We start from the raw sequence: 20,908 nt of genomic DNA on the forward strand, positions 1-20,908 counted from the left end.
TAAGTCTTTGTCTCTCCCACAAACACCATATTCTTCAAATAAAAAGCCTTTCAAATGGATGGATAACATATAGTCCTAATACCTAACCTTTATTCCTTAGCCTCAAAGCTATCCTGTTTCAACAACAGAAATATATATGAAGCAAAAGCTCAAAAACCTACTCTTCCAGTCCAACCCTATTCTAATATCACTATTCTAATATGAGTAGTTCTCAGTTTGCATTCCTGTACATTAGCTCACACACTGGTCCATTCCATCTGGCCTCTCTGTTTCAATCTTGCTCTTTTATGTCTTCTCCATGGATTCGGTTCATTAGTGCCAACAAGCTGTCCTAGACCTTGGCTTGATTCAGGGTGATTCTTAACAGGACTGCCCTACACCTTGCCTTTATCCAGGATTCTTAACAGGTCTCCTAGACCTTGGCTTAGTTCAGGATGCTTAACAGGTCTGCCCTAGACCTTAGTGTAGTTAAGGATTCTTAACAGATCTCTCCTAGAGATTGGCTTAATTCAGGATTCCCAACAGATGTTGTGGGTATTCCCCTGCCCACATTAGACTCTTTGTCTGGTTTCCACTATTATTACTTTCCTGTGTACTGGTCAGCCACTCTCCCATTTACCTGGGGCTGTTGGTGGTGAGCCTTAGGCTTTGGCTTTCCATTTCCCCTATGGCATGGGAGCGCCATTGCCAATGACCTGGATAATATGTTCTACCAGGCATAGGTTTTTTCCAGTCTAGATCATTCTAGCTTTTCACAATATCTTACAGCCTTGTTCTAGAAGACACTCCTCCTCAGGATTCTTCCTCCAGTACTCTCCCCCTTTGGTGAGGGAGCATGAGCAGGCATGTTGGCCTCCTCTAAGATGCTCTCCTCCTCTGGATGTACCTAGCTCCTTTCATATGTCCTCAACAGGGGCTTGACTTCTAGAGTGACTTCGTATAGGGTGTCCTCATTCCACTTTCAAATCTCAGGTCAGTTGGCTATTCGGTAAGCATGTCTTAATCCCTTTTATTATATCATTATTGTCGTGGCCTTTTCATTGATTTATTACCTGATAGTTCTGAGCACTACCAATGAGGGTTGGTGAGGAGTTAAAGTAGAACGCAGCATTCAGCACCATCTTGGAAACTCTGTTTAATGCTGTGGGCAGCGCTGCATGTCCAGACTCTTCTTGGTGTTGATAAAGCTGGTGTTGAACTGGATTACCTGAAGTGCATCACATGTGAGCCTCCACTCTTCAGCTCCCTTTCAGGTAATGCTCAGATGCAGTTTTTCTAAAGTCTATGAACGCAGGGGTTTCACAGACTTGTGATTATTTCACTTATCACTGGTATGATCTGCAGGGCATCTTGGTACCATAGTTCTGAGGATAAAGATTTCTCCAACATTTCCCCAAATGACCTCTGATGAGGTAATACTGCATATCTTCGGAAGTAGCGAGCATGCAGGATCCCCCCTCACCCTTTCACTGGGAGGGACATCTCAGTAGCATCTTAGCCAAGCCCGTGCCTAGCAGCCCTCTAATCCAACATGCTAGAATAGGGAGTTCGGGGAACCCACCACAATGATTAGTGTGAATGCCGGGTAGAAGCAGAGAAGGCCCAAATGTTGTTTGCAATCAGTGTCTCTTTGCAAAATAATCATACACTTTAGTTTCTTATATGGTTAGTGTAAATGTCTTAGGGCTCAGACCTCATTTAGAAAGGAACAGTACGGGCATTGTGAATGTCTCTCTGATTAATAGTAATGCTCCACCAGCTCTGTTTGATATGGAAGTTATTTGAGATCATTTAGATAAAGTTCCAACTTGTACTATTGGACATTTCACATTTGAAGAAACTATTTTGGAATGGGCTCTGAACGCTATTGTTCTAAAAGGGATCTTCAATTGGCTGGTAACAGAATAGGGATTGTTTGGTTGAAGAAATCTCCCCTAGCTATAGGCATGTTAGTTGAAGGTAAAAGTCTGACCTTCCCAGGTATTTGTCATAAAGGACAGGTTGTGGCCGATTAGAGTATGGTGGATAGACTGTTACAGCAAACTGAATGCATTAGGGAAATTGTTGACCGTCAGGGTTAGGTAGTCTGGGAAAGAGGTGATTCTAGTATTAGACCGAATCATCTATAGCATGATTAGTTTCCTGTTGTCAGTGATAATTTTTTATGAATTCCCAAGGTGTTTTCTCTGTGTTATCCCAAACAATTACTTGTGTATTTACCAATGTTTGCTCATAATAAAATATGGGAAACAGGGTTTAACAAGTATTTACAAAACTATTGCTATTATAAATGCAAGTGTAATGCTGATCATTCTTAAAGCAGAAACTCCAGAGAAAGTACATACGTCTTTCAAGGCCATTTGCAGAAGTTGCTGTAGGAGTGTCATGTACCCACGATCCCCCATGGACACTAACTCCACTGTAAAATGGAAGAGTTTAGCTTGATAACCCTGTGGAGCGAGGGGGGATGCATATAAAACAGGGGCTTGTTGGAGAATTTATTTATTTATTTATTTGTTTATTTGCATTTGTAAAGCGCGCTTGCAGCCCATAAGGCATTGAAGCGCTGTTACAGAAAATGAAGGACTTATGATTTACAGACAGGTGACCAAAGGTCTCATGGTTGCACAGGAACAAGCACAGATGCAGGAAACGACATTTGCATATTCATAGTAGAGCGAGAGGCAATTTAAACAAAGAACCTGGTTTTGGTAGCTATGCGAAAAAATTGGTGTGACTCGATCAATCTTAAATGGGGTGGGAGCGCGTTCCAGTGCATGGCTGCCTGGGTGGGGAAGTTGGAGCCACCAGCGTGCACCTTACGCGTCACGGGCGTGACAATCGTATTAGCATAACACGATCTTAAGGGTCTTGTGGCGGTGTGCTTGGTAATTCTGTGTGTCAGGTATGGAGGGGCAAGTTCGTGAAGGCATTTGTGAGTGAGGGCGAGAGTTTTGAAGACAATTCTCTCTTTGACAGGGAGCCAGTGTGCCTGTCTTCTGATTTCGGAGATATGGGCCTCATTACGACCCTGGCGGTAAGTTACCGCCAGGGCCGTGACTTTACCACCATGGTGCTAACTACGTTAACGCCATGGCGGTAAGGGGATTTACCGCCCCATTCCGACCTTGGCGGGGCGGTAAATCCCCAATCCCCATTTACCCTTCCCCATTCCCATTTTTGCCCCATAGGGCATAATGGGAGTGGGGAAGGCGTTAATTACGCCACCGTAAATTACGGTGGCGTAATTAACACCAAGTTCCCTTACCGCCATGGTTTTTTACACCCGCTAAAAGCAGGTGTAAAAACCGCCATGGCGGAAAGGGAACTCGTAATTGGCGGTAAGGGGTCGGCGCAGCTAACGCTGGCGCTAACCCCTTACCGCCAGGGTCGTAATGAGGCCCTGTCTCTTCTTGCGGTACCTGTGGCTGCCCTCAGTGCGTTGTTTTGGACTAGCTGCAATTTAGCAATGTTTTTGTTGGAGGTCCCAAAGAGAAGGGCATTGCAGTAGTCTAGCCTTGACCCTATAATTGCCCTGGCAATGGTGAGGCAGTTATGGTGGGACAGGAAGGGCTTCCAGCATTGAGGACTTTGGAGTAGTAGGCTGAGGAGGCGGCAATGGCATTGACCTGTCTGTCCGTGGACAAATCAGAGTCCAGGTAGACTCTGAGTGTCTAGAATGAGACAGGGCATCAAGTATTCCAAGAAATATGTTATTAAAGGCATTGAGAAATGGCATTTGATAAGTTGAATTAGTTTCTTTTAATAGTGTTCTGTGACGAATCCTTAGATGTCGTCGCTTCTCCCCGAGGGAGAGCCCCTTCCCATAAGGCCAGGGGGGTGCTGCCGCTACTTGATAGTCCCCCCGGGGGTGGTACTATGGGGATAAGGACGACCATCTAGGGTATGGCCCTGATGGAACCCTCACACTTTAACATACACTAGCCACTTTTCCATCTAATAACTACTTGACTAAAACCATGTACTGTTGCAAGACCAAGGACATTACTCTTCTAACAACTTCTAGGACAAAGAAGAGTGAAAGCATCCTAAGTAACACCAGTACTGAAAAGAGGAAGAACATTGTAAGCACAACGAGTGAAGCCCCGAGAGAAACAGATGGGTATTGACTTCCGCATAGGCGTGGCTGCCCGACCGTCCTAAAAACTAAAGAAGGATCACAACAAAGAGAGCTGCAGCCAACAAGGACATGCAACCGCAAAGCCCGGGAAGTGCAAAGGAGATGCCAGCTGGACCGTCCACTCCCGGTATCACAGGGATACTGGAACTGCTATAACAGGTGGCGCTGGCGGAGTCCATGAGAAGGAAGGCTGAAGGACGGAGGTGCACCAAGCGAGGGTTTGGAAAATGTTGCGCAACAATCCCAAGACCCTAGGAAGAACCGGCCAAGTGTTCTGAAAGTCCAGAAGGTAACGGGTGATGCAGAAACCCTGTATCTGCATAATTAATTGATGTACCCTCCTTTTCGTCACAGTACTTGTCGAGAGTGAGAACCAAGTTTGTCCCACAAAGAGAGACAGAAAAACAGGGTTGAGGACCCAAACCAAAATAGTGGGAAATCAGAGGTCCAACATCCTCTACCTCGTGGCAGTACCTGGCAGGCAGGAGAGTGAACCAAATCTGACAAAACTAAAGCTTCAGAAGGGCCAGGGGGAGGGAGTCATTCCCCCGGGTGTTGTGAACTGTGAAATAAAACCTGAGAAAGGCCAACGTCAGGGAGACATTCCCGTTTGTGTTGTGAACTATGAGACTAATGCTGACACAGGCCAGGGAAAGGGAGCCATTCTTCCTGGTGTTGTGAACTGTGAAACTAAGCCAGAGAAAGGCATGGGGTCGGTCAACATTCCCCATGGTTTTGTGAACTGTGAGAGCAAAGCCAAGGCAGGCCAGGATAAGGGAGTCATTCTCCTGGCAGTTCAACTCACAAGAAGGATCAAACCAGTGCTCCTGGGGAGGGTAGTCATTCCCCTTAGGATAAATACAATTGTGAGCTTTATGAAACAGATGGTTGGAGTATCAGCAATCCTTTTCCTTTCTGAACTACTGAAGTCAGAGGAAGGGAGTAATTTCCCCTGGTAACGAAATTGCAAACAGAATTGTGCTACCTCGTCCAGGTGAAGGAAGTCATTCTCTTGGACCAAGAACACTGGCACAACCTTCAGTTTAGTTTTAAGTGTAAGGGACAGAAGAAGCTTTTGACACAGGACGATGGATTATTGATTTACACAGACATCACGGCCAAAACCATTTTAGTGGAGGCAGGGAAACCCTTCTTAGATATAGGTAAAGTTAAGTTTACTCTTTATTTTCTGGTATGATTACAGTTTATATCAACAACAATGCCACTTGCGTGTCATTTTCCTCATACTGCACCCTAACAGGTAATGACTGAAATGGTTAGGTCGCCCTACAACTGAGGTACATTGCGAATGAGATAGGAGTTTTTTCCCTTCCATTTTTGTAAGTAGACAACGTTAACAGCTTCACTTCCAGTCCAGGCAATCTTCACACATGACTAGATATTACTTAATGATCTTAATGATATTAATAATATCCGTGTGGCCTTATTCCCAATAGAACAGTGTATTCATGTATTTCTAAATATCATTTGTATAGTTCTTGATAACTGAAGTGTGGCCTGATAGCTACTGCGCCCCTTGTGATAGATTCTAAGTAGTTCACTAATTGGTGCAAAATGTCTTCACAGTTTCAAATCTAAATGATGTGTTAAAAGAAATAAGAGGTGTACAGTTTGGAAGGCATGTCCCAAATCTTCCTTTTGCATTTTTCTCTATCGATAATGTGGGAAGTAATGATGGTTCTTTATTTTAGAGCCTTGGGATCAGAATCACAGCATCCCTTCCATAAGCCTTTCATCTGCTCCTCATCCTTAACGATTTGTAACATCAACAAATAGGGCCTCATTACGGTTAACGCCGTCGTTAACCCTTAACGCCTGATTCCGATTTTAACGGCTGCTTTTAGCAGCCGTTAAAATCCATGGCGCTAAAACGCCTTGGTGCTAATTACGCCACCGTAATTTAAGGTGGCGTAATTAGCGCCTTCCCCACTCCCATTATGCCCTATGGGGCAAAAATGGGAATGGGGAAGGGTAAAATGGGAAATGGGGATTTACCGCCCCACTCACCTTGGAATGGGGCGGTAAATCCGCCATCCACCATGGTGTAAACATAGTTTACACCATGGTGGTAAAGTTGGCGTACTTACCGCCTGGGTCGTAATGACCCCCATAGTCTTGCAGTTGTATTAGGTTAGGTATTTACAACTGCCCCACATGAGCCTCACTGTTCTGATGTTCTCTGGAAGGTTGCAGCTAAAGCTGGCGACAGAGCCCCTCTAATGAGTTGTGATTCTTGATCACAGCATAGCGACTGGTTTGGTAATGGTTTAAATACACAGAGCCATTTTTTTTCAAATGGCTACCAAAATCCCAGTGAATTAGACGTCCTGCTTGGTATGGTATTATACCCCTCAAGCCAAGATAATAGATGGCAGACATTCCATTTTGTGATTGTGACCTAACCAAATGGAGTGTCCAGTGGCGGATTACCAATTAGGCAAACTAGGCACCGGGATATGAGCCTCACTCCTTCTAGGGGCCCTAAGAAAACGGATCAAAATAATATTGATTGGATCTTGAAAAGAAATTAGAATCAAGCTTTCGTAAATTGTTTCTAAAAGATAGAAACAAATAAATCAACTTAAAGAAATGTAAACTTTACACTAAAGACTCTATAGAGAAAATACTGTAATAATGTAATGTACCCGTTAACAACTTAAAGTAAATAAACCATAGACATCAGATTCACATTACAGTTTGTCTCTTAAAAGCTCATCTTCTAGCAGCTGTCAGTAAATAATCTGGTGCAAACTACGTACGTGTAATGTACAGTAATGATGGTCATCTCCATCTAGCGGCCGACGTGAACACTACTTAGTTCAGTGTTCTCCAACTAGAGCGTGTGCACGAGAACCCTCCAGAAATGAAGCGTTCAGTGAGTTAGTGTGTCGCGAGTTGCTGCCTACTCCAGACTCTAGTAGAATATTTGCAAGTAGAAGCTTCGAGAACACCGACGACTATATACCCGACATCTGCGTTACTAAGTAAGTTAACTTTTCTTAGTTATAATGAAATTTGATTAACTTCACTGTCTGCTGTAACAGAACAAATCTATCTTGTTCAGGCACTTTGGCTCATTTATGGCTGAGACTTAAGAATTCTTTATTTTTCTTGTACAAAGCATAAATATTGTTTGTCATCGCTGTTTATCCTGAAAGATTTCACCACAAACAAATGAGGAAAGTGAATATTTAAAATTTTGTGGGTTTATAAAAATTTGTAAAAAATGTTTTGTTTGATAACATTAATATTTGTGAATGTTTAGTTTTGTGTAATAAAATTGGTTTATTGAAATTGTTGATTGGTAAAATTAAAAACGTATAAAGAGATAATTTGTGCGGGGCACTGAAACTTTGACTTTGTAGGGGCCTCCACAGGGTTTAATTCGGCAATGGGTGTGTCAGCACCGCCTTTGACCTCTGACTCTTGCAAAACGTATTGCTTTTCATGTACTTGTCTTCTGGATCCTTGGATATCATAGCTTGTCTGCTGCATCTGAGTACTAACCTCTAATGAGAATAGCGTGACCCAAGGATGTTGGACTGCAGCGACAAAAATGCTATTGGTTACTCTGGGCACCTAACCAGCTTGGCTAGAACTCAATAAACATTTCCACATGCAACAGAAATATAACAGAACATATTAGACCTAGAGATAGATCGAGAGGGAGAGAGAGAGAGAGGGAGAGAGAGAGAGAGAGGGCAAGATAAGGAACAGAACGAGAAGGAAAAAGTGAAGGACACAGGAACAACATAGGGCATACGAGTAAAAGTAAGAGAGGAAAGGGAATGCAGTAGCCACAGTAACCTGAAATAACAATTGTTTCCAAAGTCACAAAAAGAAAGATACCTCGCTGCAAGAAACACAAAGTGACTTTAATTATCAATTGTTACTTTTATCCAACTCATGTTACTACTATTTGACGCAATGGTACTAATTTTTTTAACATGCAAACGATGAAAAGTTGATTTGGCCGAATCATAGAAAGAACATGTATGTACTCATTGCATTTGGATCTCTGGGTATGGAATCTAGACACCTGACATGAATTTAACTGGTTTGAGTAAATATGTTTCTTCTCTCACAACATTAGAATCTGAATGCAAATTACCTGCTCAGCAAGCACATTCTAAAGCCCATTACATCCAGCAATGTTGAAAACGATGGCATGCTTTCTATACCAAATAACACTTCTTGAGTCACACCGAATGATTAGAAATAAAGGCCCCAAGAGATATTCTTCAAGTAAGCTTGTGTAAATTATGTTGTGCATTCCTGTGTAATTCCTAGAGTGTTATTTTTACCTGTGAATGCAAGGCTACAAGTGTCAGAATGCAAAGTGATTTAAAAAGTCAGGACCGAATAAACATCTGACCCCTGATAGAGAGCCAGTTGAGACTTCCGTAAACTATCCGCTGCGTAACTGACGTTCATAATTTTATAGTCCCACAATAATCACAAATCACAGGTTACCTTCTTATAGGAATTGTTGGACAAGTTATGCAGCGTGCTGTTATCTGGGGATTGTGAGCGCTTGTGCGTGGGCGGGTGATCGGTTGGGTTATAAAATGGGCATGGCCTAGCCCCAATGCAACGACTCAAACAATTAAACTTCACACCCTATGTCACTCACTTCTGTCACTGTAGCAGTTTATTGGAAGTGGCTACACATTATCCTCCAGTTGCTGTAAACAAAAAAAAGTGTACAAAAGCAAACCCACCCCCAGAGCCACATCCCGCCGGCATCCTCTGGATGAAAGGTCCTCCTGGCACTTGGCAAATACATTTTTGTTCACTGCAGCAGTTAGAAGAAATGTGTCCTTTGAGGTAAACTCTGAAAATGTAAGATTACATTTTAGTGGTTTTTGACCAGGTTTAATATAATCAAGAATCTGGAATGCATATATGTGATACTGCCTTTGTGTCTAAGAAAACATGTTTTAAAGAGATGCTTGTCCCACTTAAAATGGATAAGTTGTAAATAAAAGTGAAAGGGCCTCATCAAAAGTTTGGCGGTAAATCAGTGCAATTACCGCCGGGCACAAATAGAGTTACCGCTGGGTTGTGCAACGCAATTAGCTGTGCATCACAACCTTCCGTGAACGTGCCACATATTTGGGCAGTAATGCTATTAGCACCCAGCAGAAATTGTGCTGAAATAAGGGCTACTGCTGGAAAACCAGCACTAATAGCGCTACTGCCGCCGATCCCGGCGCTATTAACACTAGCGGAAATTGCGTTATCGCCAGAACAGGAAGCATTGTGGCAGGCAGTTTTGAAAAGCAATCCATTAAATATCTACACTTCCTGCAGCCATCCAGACCTGTAAGTCATCAAAAATGTCACAGGAGAGAACCCGAGGCAAGGTGGCCGAAAAATCGTTTCAGCAAACCGAAGTTCAGTGAAGGAGAATTGGTGGCCCTCACTTATGAGGTCGTGGCACACAGTGACAAACTGAACGGCAGCAGACAGAAGAAGACACGGGCCAAGCGCAGAACATCCATCAGCCAGAAGCTGACTCCGGTGTCCAGCATTGCCCTGTGATGGCGAGGACTGCAGGAACTGCTGGAACGATCTCAGAGTCAGGGTGCAAGGACTTCTGTCCCAAGGCCTCTAGGAGTCCCTGGCCACTGGAGGTAGAATTGTGGAACCACTGGTCCTCATTGCCCTGGCGGAGAAGTGCAGCACTGTCCCTGACATGGAGGCCATTGATGAAGTTGGAGGTGCATAGGCGGGTGTCAGCAGCCAGGAGGCAGTAGGTGAGACAAACCCCCTCTCCCGCCAGCACATGTCTGTGCACAAATGTCAGCCTATCACGAGACGCCCCAGTGGACAGGGACACATGTCAGCAGACCCAGCAGCTGTGTAGGTCAGTCAAGGTGAGGTGATGGGGTGTCACATCATTCCGCCCCCCGCAGCCAAGGGGGAGGGCACCAAGAGCACCCCTGAGTGTGACAGGTGTATGAAGGGGTGGCAAATGACCAATCAAAGTGCCATGCACACTACACCCCTACTTGTGCACCCTGTGGCAGAGCGAATGTGGTGTGTGAGTAACCACATCACTATGCAGCAGTCACACCAACATGTTCCGGTGCTAGGCTATAAAGACACGCATATGGAAACTAAGGGACAATAACCATATACTAGTGACACGACAGACACAAGGTTCGATTTTCAAACAAGTCTGGTTTATTTCAAAGTATGCTCAGTCAGCCGACTGGGGTCTAACGTCTCGCAACGTGTGTACCCAGACCTTGTGAGACGCAAGAGAGGGAGCAACGCTCAAGCAACAATATATATACATATCATGCAATCTCTGAAGGCAATTCAAACCGCCCATAATGTATCTTTTTAGGCTAGGGTTCGGTGATTGACAATAATGACAATTATGACATGTCATGACAAGTCTCTATTCAGTCTAAATATACTTATTCTAGCAACAGTAGCAGAGACAGCTTTTTGTTATGGAGAACATAATGCTCTTAGTTCAGCAAGGATATCATGTTCGTAGGAGAGAAACATTCCTTAGCACGTTATCTTAGTGTTTCTATTCATGAACCAAGGGTCAGACAGTTCTGAGGCAGAAAATAGCAGTCTTCGCGAAGGAGTACCGCTGAAAGAATATAATTCATGCTTTAACTGCCTATTGCTACAGCCTTTGTAAGACAGGCCGGCACCTGGGCCGCTGATTAGATGCAGTTTCTGCTCGCCTCCAAGGACTTCATGAGGGAGGAAAACAATAGATTCCGGTATCGTCTGGCATTCCTGTCTGGGTTGATCTTTCAACATGCAGACTGTGGCCTTGCACTGTGCATGAGTTTGAAACATAGAATACATTTTGCAAGGCGTTCTTTACAGAAAGGAAAAAAGCAAATGGCGGATATTTCACAAAACGGACACCCTTTGGTTACATCAAGGGTGCTGTGTTTGCGATGTTTGTCACATGATGTGATTGGTTTCTGGCCAACATAATATACATACTATACATACCATAGGGTCATTTCGGGTCTAACACTGGGTGCTGTTGGCCTCCCCCATGCAGGTATGGCAGGCGAGCCACATGGAAGTACATGTCCCCCCACACAGACATGGGCGCAGCTAGCCACACACAGTACACCACAGCACAACACTGCTGGCTGCAGAGCATCGCCCTATAGAGTCATGCCAATGCCATAGACTAAGCCACCACACCCACAAGGTGTGTGCCACCCAGGGAGAGAATGGGGGACATGAATGGCCACAGGCATGCATGCCATTCATCATCAGCAACAGCATGGACACTCTGCCATCCCCACACACATGCAAAGGCCACCTGGCCATGTATCACACACACACATTGCTTCAGCCATCCCCACAATGCTGTGCACACATGCAGTGTCCCCAGACCAACCATGCCAATCAGTCCAAATGTGTGGGGTCCCACTGTGTACCATAGCAAATGTGCATGCCAACACACATTGTAGAACTATACCTGACAGAATTTCCTATGTCCCATACAGCTACTCATGCATCACCAGAGGCATCGGAGTAAGACAAGGGGACAGGCCCATCTGGAAGTGGTGCCTCCAGGCCCTCAAGTGCAGCCACCAGCACCACCCCAAAAAAGGCACACAGAGGCTATGCCTAGGTGCATAGACTTCCGCGAAACACCTCGGCCCAGCAAGGCCAAGCCCGCAGGTAGCACTGCAGACCCCATGTCAACACCACAGGCCTCCAGGAGCACCTCAAGGCAAACTGAACCCACTTCCACAGATGCAGTGTCCCACACAGAGGCCACACCTTCTGGCAGGCCCACTGTTGAGCCATAGAGTGACATCAGCCCAGTGTCACAGCACACAGAAGGGGCACAAACCCCTGAAAGCCCTCACTGCCACCAGCATGCCCAGACACCAGGGCAGGATGTGGACCATCCTATGACTCACCAGACTACAGCGCTGAGCCACTGCATAGCCCCACTCCCATCCTGCACACAGCACCCAGCAACACCATCCTTCAGAAGCTGGATGAAATGGATCACAGTGTCTGGCATGGGTGGAAAGAGGCCACAGAAATAACATTGGGACAAATTGTGCCCAGAGTGGCCCTGCTGGGGAGTTGGTGGTGGGAGGGGGATGGTGTGCTGGGGAGTTGGTGGTGGGAGGGAGGAGGGATAGTGTGCTGGGGAGTTGGTAGCAATAAAGGTGTTGAACTTCATCAATGTGAAGACATTGGTGATTGTGTCAAAGCCATGTTTATTCACAATAGTGGGTCTCGCTCTGTGGTAAGTAGCTTGTGCCATGTACACGTGTTAGAAAGAATTGTCCATGAGGGCCTCGCATGCAATTCTGCCCTCCCTGACATCATGTCTGTTGATGCGTGCTGCAGCCACTGCATCATGATCAGCATCCTCATCCTCTGGGGATGGCATGTCCACATCAGGGGGCAGCGGTACATTTTGCGGCATGCAGATATTGTGCAACATGCAACACAGCAGCACAACTCTGACATATTTTTCATAGGCTTACATCAGTGCCCCCCCCCATTTCGATTAAGTCAGAAGAAACATACATTCAGTAGGTCAAACATGCGCTCAATGCTTATGCGAGTCCTGCTGTGTGAGTGGTTATTCGCTGTCTCTTGCAGTGTTTGGGGATCCTGCACAGAGGTCATAAGCCAAGGCAGCTGCAGATATCTGTAGTCACCTGCATGGGGAGAGACATGGCTATTAGACACTGTGTAACGTGTGGGGGTGGACCTTTGCAATATCATGGAAATGGACATTGTTCTGAGGTATATGCAGCATCATTCCATGGAATGTGTCTGTCCTATTTCAGTGCATACTGTGTCACTCGTATGATGCATGTTTTTCAATTCATATCCGCCCAGGCTGGTGCTATGTGCTGTGTCTGTCGGTTACATGTGATGCCGACATGGTGGCACTCCTGTGTGGGTGTATTGCTCTGGTGCATGGGGCATGCTGGGTCGACTATCGAAAATCTGTACGCCTTTGGATGCAGTGGCTTGCCATTGGGGGGGTAGGTGTACAATGGTGCATGGCAGTGGTACTGGCAGGGTTGCTGTTCCAAGGTTCTATGTGGCACTCATTTAGTAGTTGTTGCTGTTTTTGCTTGTTGCATTGTGGTACCTGTAGGCATTTTGGTCTTTACAATTCCTACTATATGTGTACATATGTGTACATGGGCTTGTGTCGGGGGTAGAACTCACCAAAAAATTACAAAAGTAGTCAAAAAGGAGTGTACGCCGGTGCAAGAAGTAACAATTTTATTCAGGTCCCCAGACACTGCTGGGACAGCAAATTCTGCAGAACAGAACTGCATGAAAAGATGCTGTCAAAGAGCCGCCCACAAGATGAATACTTATAGAAAGCAAAATAATTAGCATTTGCGATCGTGTGACATAGCAAAAATCTCCCCACACAGAAATGATTGGTCCTCACACTTTGGACCCATAATAGAACTCCATATTTTACGATTGATCATTGAGTCCATGAACCTTCCCATACCGCCCTCAATTACAATAATATGATGTCACAATCCACCCCCAATTCCCACAACACAAAATGATATGATTGAAACATTTGAGACGACCGGCAGAACGTTATTTTTCTGCCCTGGTCGCCTCTTCTTGACTCTCATGGGAACGGCTACCCACTATGACACCATCATAGCCTTGACCCATGGATATATTAATTGTTGCACATTAGGGACATTCTAACCCTCTTCCCATGGAAAATGGTCTGCAGGCGAATTTAAACTACTGTGGGTCTTGCCTGCTTCACTAAAAAATCACATTTCATAAATGATTTTTGAATTATAAAATTGTCATATATTCCTCTTTCACTGTCAGACCCTCAAAGCTCAAATCAGTTGACATCGGAAAATAACGTCTGTGCGCTTCTCTGAATGTTTGGCCTGGGATTACGTGCTCTGTACTAATGAACCGGCTGCAGACACATCCTTCCTCATCTTTTAGGCATTGGATTCAATATTGGTTATAATTGTCAATATCAGCAGGCTGTGTAAACACATATCCATCTGGATCCTCCCCTTCTTTTTCCCCCATTACTTTATTCCAGCTTTTAAATTCAATGCTATTTTTATCAATACTGAAGGGTAACATCAAATGTCCTTTTTGCTTATTACAAAAAATATTGTAAAAGTTCTCCTTATAACACAGAAAGTGATGAGAAGCAGCACCAGCACGGGGATAGTCACTTGACACAATCCAGAAAGCCAGGTGGGCACCTACGCGAATACTCTGTCCAACCAGTCTTTTGCTCGCACTCCATTAACCTTGCATTACATCTTTCCCTGGAGTGTCCTTATCTCTTGTATAGCTGCACTTAAAGTTCCATTAGAACCCTCACCATCAGGGATCGTTGTGCAGCAGCTTGACCCAAATCGGGTGTACACACCTCATTCGATGGCTGTTAGGCGGTCCAGGACGAAGCGATTTTGAAGGGCCACCAAGCGCAAGACCCTCATCTCTTTTTTGATTGCATTCAGTCCCTTTGCAGTGGAGTTAGCTCATTTCAAAAGCTCATAGCAGGTAAGCTGCAGCCATTTTGCATTGGCTGCAGCCTGCACTCTTGAAAGTAGCAATGAGATGAAAAAAGTTGCTGCAGAAGAGAACAAGCAGTACTCACCTGGTTAGCGACCAGGTTGTGGGAACTTTTTCTGAAGAAGTAATTACTCTCCCTTTTTCTTCTCACTATTTTTCTTTGCTCAATTTGAGGTGCTATATACTCCTGCAGTGCGATCTTCATGGCAGTGCTATTTCGAGGCACCACAATTGCAGGACTGTACAAAGTGATGAGGGCACAAACTCCAATCCAGTCAGGCGGAAGCTGGGCATTTGCTCTGGACCCACAGGCTCACCACAGATGTATCAGTGCTGCTGTTCCCCATGCCAGGACCGCGTTCTCCAAAACCTTGGCGCATCCGAAATTAGCTCCCAGGAAAATCAACCCATTTGACCTGAACACAAAGGGAATCGTGTAAAGCTCCTTATGTCAACTGGTTGATATTTTTCACGTAACCAAATTAAGGCATGAACATACTTTCCCCAAATAACTCAGCAGTTTCCATTAACATTGGCTACCACATTTTGCTCAAAACCCACAGACCTTCAGCATGACATTGCATTATTCCCCCTCCCATGTGTCCCAATACCACACTGCTCCCTCTATCCGCAGCAGCTGTCGCGTATGACACCAGGGGACATTCTGGCCCTCTTTAGTTGTGAATGGTATTCTTTTATGAACTTCTATTTGTAATTCTCCTTCTTTATATCTTATCACTTTGTGCTTAGTATCCTTATTTTGGAGCATTTGTAATAATTTCACATAGTTATCCTCTTAAACATGTTCCCCTTCATCCACCCAGTGAACAGATACTTTGTTTCCCTGGAATAAACTTTGAGTTCCAGAAAGAGACAAGTGCATCAGGCATCTACCCTCCTCATAGGACATATCCTGGGAACCTTGGACATCTCTACCACATGTGCAATGAGAGAGCGCACGTAGCATGTGCTATTTACTCTCTCCCTTCCCACATGCATCATTTCATCATACCAGACATTGGCCCTCATTACGACCCTTGCGGAAATCAACCGACCGGACCGCCACAGCGTAAATAGCGTTTCCGCCATTGCACGAAGGAGCAAATTGCGGCCCATTCCGACCCATCGGGCACGAGCACCACGGCATGGCGGAAGTGCAAAGTCCGCGATGGCGGAAATGACCCCAAAACGGCCCACACCGCCGCCGTACGGCGCCCTAGGTGCAATACCGCCACCCATCACAGCGGGCACCGCAGAGTGCGCCTACCGGAAAGTACGGTGACCGGAAATATACGGAAACGGAAGTTAAAACATGGGCCCGGAACGGGAAACATCCCGCCGTGCACCCATAAAACCACTAAAACCACACAACCACTAAAATCACTACCCTGAGACACACCCCAACCCGTCATCCACCCTAGCGAAACCAAGAAAAATGGGAAAAGTAGCGAAGAAAGCGTGCGACCGCAAGCGGCAGGTCCACTTCTCCCGTGAGGAACTCACTGTGCTAACAGAGACCCTCCAGGAGAATGCCGCCGCCGTCTTCTCCACGCAAATGACCAGGACGGCACTTGCCAACAAGAAGGCCATATGGGCTCTGGTGGCACAGCGGGTAAGCGCGGTGGGGACCGCACCCCGCAACCCACAGCAATGCAGAAAGCGGTGGGACGACCTGCGGATACGCGTCCGCAGCATACTCTCTGCCAACCGCAACATTGCCACAGCCACCGGGGGAGGTCCTGAATCACCCATCAAGTTGACCCCCTGGGAAGAAATCTGTGCCTCCACCATCGGAATGGAGAGCATAGAGGGAGTCGGAGGGATGGAGAAAGGAGTGCAGACATCAGAAGAATCAGGTAGGTGGCCCAGATAAAACAATGCTAAATCCACAATGTCCAATCATGTGAAGTACCATGTGTCCACATAGTGCAACAGAAACACATGTCCAGGAGAACGTCCACACACATCGCCCTGATAGTGCACCTTAAAACCACAATAAATACATAAATAATTAAAAACCCCTAAAACACCCACCACACGTCCAGCAGGCACACCCTAACTGCAGGCTGCCAAACAACTGCACCCTCACCCCACACACAAATAAAAGCACCTCCAAGGCACCGACCCAAATCACCCTCATGTACCACCCCAATGCATGTGATACAATGCCATTCCAATACCCACAGACCCATTAATAACCCTCGCCCTCCTTTACTCCACCACAGGCTCCGATCCAAACGACGAGCATCAGGACACCCCTACCAGCACACCTGCAAAGAGGGCCAAGACCAACGGCCAAAGACCCTCCACCTCAGCTGCACGCATCAAGACACGGCAGCAGCACAAATCAGGTGGCAGCACAGAGGGGGGAACATCAACAGGCACCCCAGCAGCCAGCATGCCCACAACACCACCACCACAGGTCCCCCCAACGGATGCCACAGAAGGCACTGCCTCTGGTGGCAGCAGCACCATAGGTGACACCCCATTGATGGCAGCATGCTCCGACACAGAAGACGGGGATGTCGAAGTCAGATCCATCCATGACCTGTCCCATTCCCCCTGTCTGTCCCATCCCGTACAACATGAGGATACCACGCAGGGGCACCCACAAGACGACGACTGGCCATCCCCCCCAAGCCCTGTGGCAAGGCAACATGAGGTCAACAGCCCCTCTGTGACACCCCCGCAAATGGCCATGGCCCAGCAGAGGCAACAGTCCCTCGACCAGTTAATCGTGCAACAGCAGCAACTGGCCACGCTCCTCAAGGACCATGCCGATGAATGTGGGGGCACTAAGGCAGACATAGAAACATCAACTGAGACACTCAGGGCACAAATGGAGAGTAGCACCGAGAGCCTGAGAGTCCAAATGGAGAGTAGCACCGAGAGCCTGAGAGTCCAAATGGAGAGAAGCACCGAGAGCCTGAGGGGGGAACTGCATGCGACGTCCAAAGACGTATGTGCCGAACTTGCCGCAGTGCGCCGTGTGCTCACTGAGCTCTCACAAACCCTTAGGGACATGCATGGACGTGAGCAGGCAGAGACGTCATCCGTTGCAAGTTCCGTCCAGGGCAGCCCCCAACGTAGATCTGGGAGGAACCTGCGCTCCACAGGCAGGGGTGCCCCTGATACCCGCAGAGGGGGCTTGCAATAGCGACAGCCCACTGACAATGAGCTTCTTTGGACACTGGTGTTCGGGGGGGAGGTAGGAGGGTGGAGGGGGTGTGTTGGGCTCACTTGGGTGGCGGGTCGATAGGGTGTTCTACATGATATCACATATGCCATAAACAGTGCACGATCAACCAATGAGATGTGTGGACAATGATCTTTGTGTACTAGGCCATCATAGGCGTACAGTCCATATTGTGCATGTACCAGACACACACAGTGCCACGAGTCCCGTGTCCATGTATCAGCCACCAGGCGTGAGTGCTAGAAGCATGCATCAATGAGATGCTGACGAATGTCACGGCCCTCCGGTGCCTCGCAGACTCCTTGAGGTGCTGCCACATCCCCACCCTCATCATGACCATCATCAGGTGCTTGCAGTTCAGCGTCAGGGGGCATGGGCACATTTCTACGTACGCACATGTTGTGGAGCATGACACATGCCATGACCATCTTTGCAACCTTCTCATGGCGGTACAGGAGTGCCCCGCCAGACCTGCTGAGGCAGCGGAAACGAGTCTTCAGTAGGCCGAATGCCTGTTCAATGACTACACGGGTACGTGAGTGGGCATGGTTGTAGTCCTCCTCATGCTGGTCCCGTGGGTTCCGGACTGGTGTGAGGAGCCATCTCTTCAGTGGATACCCAGCATCACCTGTATGTGGACGAGAAACGTATGATGTGGAATGCCATTGCTACGTATGCACCCCCCCCCTCCTGGCAGTTCATTGCCGCATCACATACCCCACATCATCATGCATGAAATGAGACTCACCGAGTAGCCAGGATCTGTTCCCTGCGTGTCGCTCCATGTAGCGTGGTATAGTAGAGTTCCTCAAGACCATAGAATCATGGGTTGATCCAGGGAATCTGGCACAACAATGTGTAATGATCCTGTTGGAGTCACACACCATTTGTACATTCAGGGAATGAAATTGTTTTCGGTTGCGGTACTGGGCCTCCATGGCATGTGGAACGACCAATTCCACATGGGTGCAGTCGATGGCACCAATGCAACCCGGTATGCCGGCAAGTGCATGGAATCCCACTTTTGTGTTGGTAATTTCCTGCTCCGAGCGTGGTAGAGAGATGTAGTCGTCTGCGTGCTGCAGGAGGGCATCGAGCACTTGCAATAGTGTCCGTGAGAACAGTGGCTGTGAAATGCCATGCAACTGTCCGACTGTTTGCTGGTAGGTGCCTGTGGCCAGGAAGTGTAGTACAGACACCACCTTCAGTAGGGGTGGGATGGCGGTTGGGCTATCTATCATGCTGACAAGGTCAGCCTGTGTCATGTCCACGATGGCGGCTATGGTGTCCCGGTCCAAACGGTAGAGGGTGTGGATCTGCTCATCAGTGAGGTTGAACGGATGTGCTCGGAGGCGTGGGATTGCGGGCTGCCTGCGTGGTGGTAGTGGCTGTGCTGGCGGCCCTTGCTGGCCCTGCCTTGCCCTCCTCCTCCTCCTGCGTCTCCTCCGTGCGGCCGGTTGTAGTTGGTGTTCGTCTTCTTCTTGGAGTTGGAGCACTTGCAGTGCTATCAGGTCCCCCAGGGCCAACATCGCGAGTCCTGCCGGTAGCATTTCGGAGTGGGTGTGGTTGTGGGAGGAGACTGGGTGTGCAATTTATGTGTTTTCAGGCTGTATGGCCTCCACCTGTGGTGATTCATTCCACCTGTGCAAGCTGCTCTCCCCTTTGGCCGAGCACGTCCCGCACACAACGCTGCAATGTGACGCATGGCATCTTGCTCTTGCATTCATGTATTTGTACCCGATGGCCGTGTAACATTTGTTGATATGTACATTCGGCTATGGTCCCATTGTTTCACATACAATCTTTGCAGTCGCGAACAGACTTGTGAAGGGTCAGTGGAACGTAGTACTCGAGTAACGGTGGACCCTCATGCATCACTGTACCGAGTTGCAACGACGGGCGGGGCGTCCCATTCGTGGGTGAAGGCAGTTGCCATTTTCACACACAGCCGCACTCGATGGATTAATTAGTGATTTCAAACGGCCACAGATGCCTCTTCGACGTGATGTTGCAAATGAGGAATTCGAAGGCCGGCGCTTTCGGTTTTCAGCTAGCGCCGGGGAGATGCCCACAGGTCTGACTGCAAATATAACGTTCTTTTGTTCGATGTCCTTGAGACAGGGGCCATGGCGAGGAAGCAATGATTGATATGAATAGTTTTGGATGCGCAATAGTGACGTGGGCGATGAGGCCGGACGTTCCCAAATACATGTAACTTCACAACACTGGAATTACGGGCTGGGGCACTGTGGATTTTGCAGGCTGCATAACGCACAGACTCAATGGAAAGTTCGAATGTTTTGTGAGTAAATATTCAGGCGTTTTTATAACAGGATGAGGGAATGATGAATGGATGCATGGGCAGGTGATTTGATACAGGGTTTGCCATGTACAGGGCTTCTTGGAATCTATCCGCCTCCCCTGCGCTATGTGATGCAGGGCTGCCATAGTGGGACCATCGTCTATCTGGCCTTGTTGAGCCCTCCCTGTCTCGACGCCCCTTCAGACACTTGTGTCCATGCACGTTAACATTCCCATCTGATGGAATCTGTTCTGACAGACGCATGCACAGGTACACTCGTTTGTGATGGTGTTTACACCTCGATATAGATAGTTATGAGTCGCAAGTGGTTTCGGGGTGGTGATGATCCTTTGGAGTGGGCTAGCATGCATATGACTGTGGATTTAGTGTGATCATTGAAGTGAGTTGTTCGAATGTAGTTCTGATGGCCATTCTGTTCTTTTTCTTTTCTTTTGGTTGACAGGTATCTCCTCCCCTTTTGCCACTGCCATCTGTATGCCACTCCTGCAGATGGCGTTTACTCCCGACACCTGCTGCTTCGTGTTAATCAGTGGAGCAGCATTACGATCTTATGGGACGATCGCCAATGGGCCACATGCCCTTACGCAGTACTAGTGGCTCGGAGCAACATTTCGGCCTTTCAGCTGGACTAGTGCCTCCCCATTGGGACGGCCCTGCGGGTCTGTGC

At 47.2% G+C, this 20,908-nt stretch overlaps 1 protein-coding gene across 1 annotated transcript in view; it reads left to right on the forward strand.

Moving 5' to 3' along the window:
* The window catches only part of ABCD2 (ATP binding cassette subfamily D member 2), a 427,364-nt gene that overhangs the window by 227,320 nt on the left and 179,136 nt on the right, over positions 1-20,908 (forward strand). The gene's annotated exons all lie outside the window — the stretch shown is intronic.

Source organism: Ambystoma mexicanum, chromosome 12 (genome assembly GCF_040938575.1).
Source record: "Ambystoma mexicanum isolate Mex_15411 chromosome 12, UKY_AmexF1_1, whole genome shotgun sequence".
Classification (NCBI taxonomy): domain Eukaryota; kingdom Metazoa; phylum Chordata; class Amphibia; order Caudata; family Ambystomatidae; genus Ambystoma; species Ambystoma mexicanum.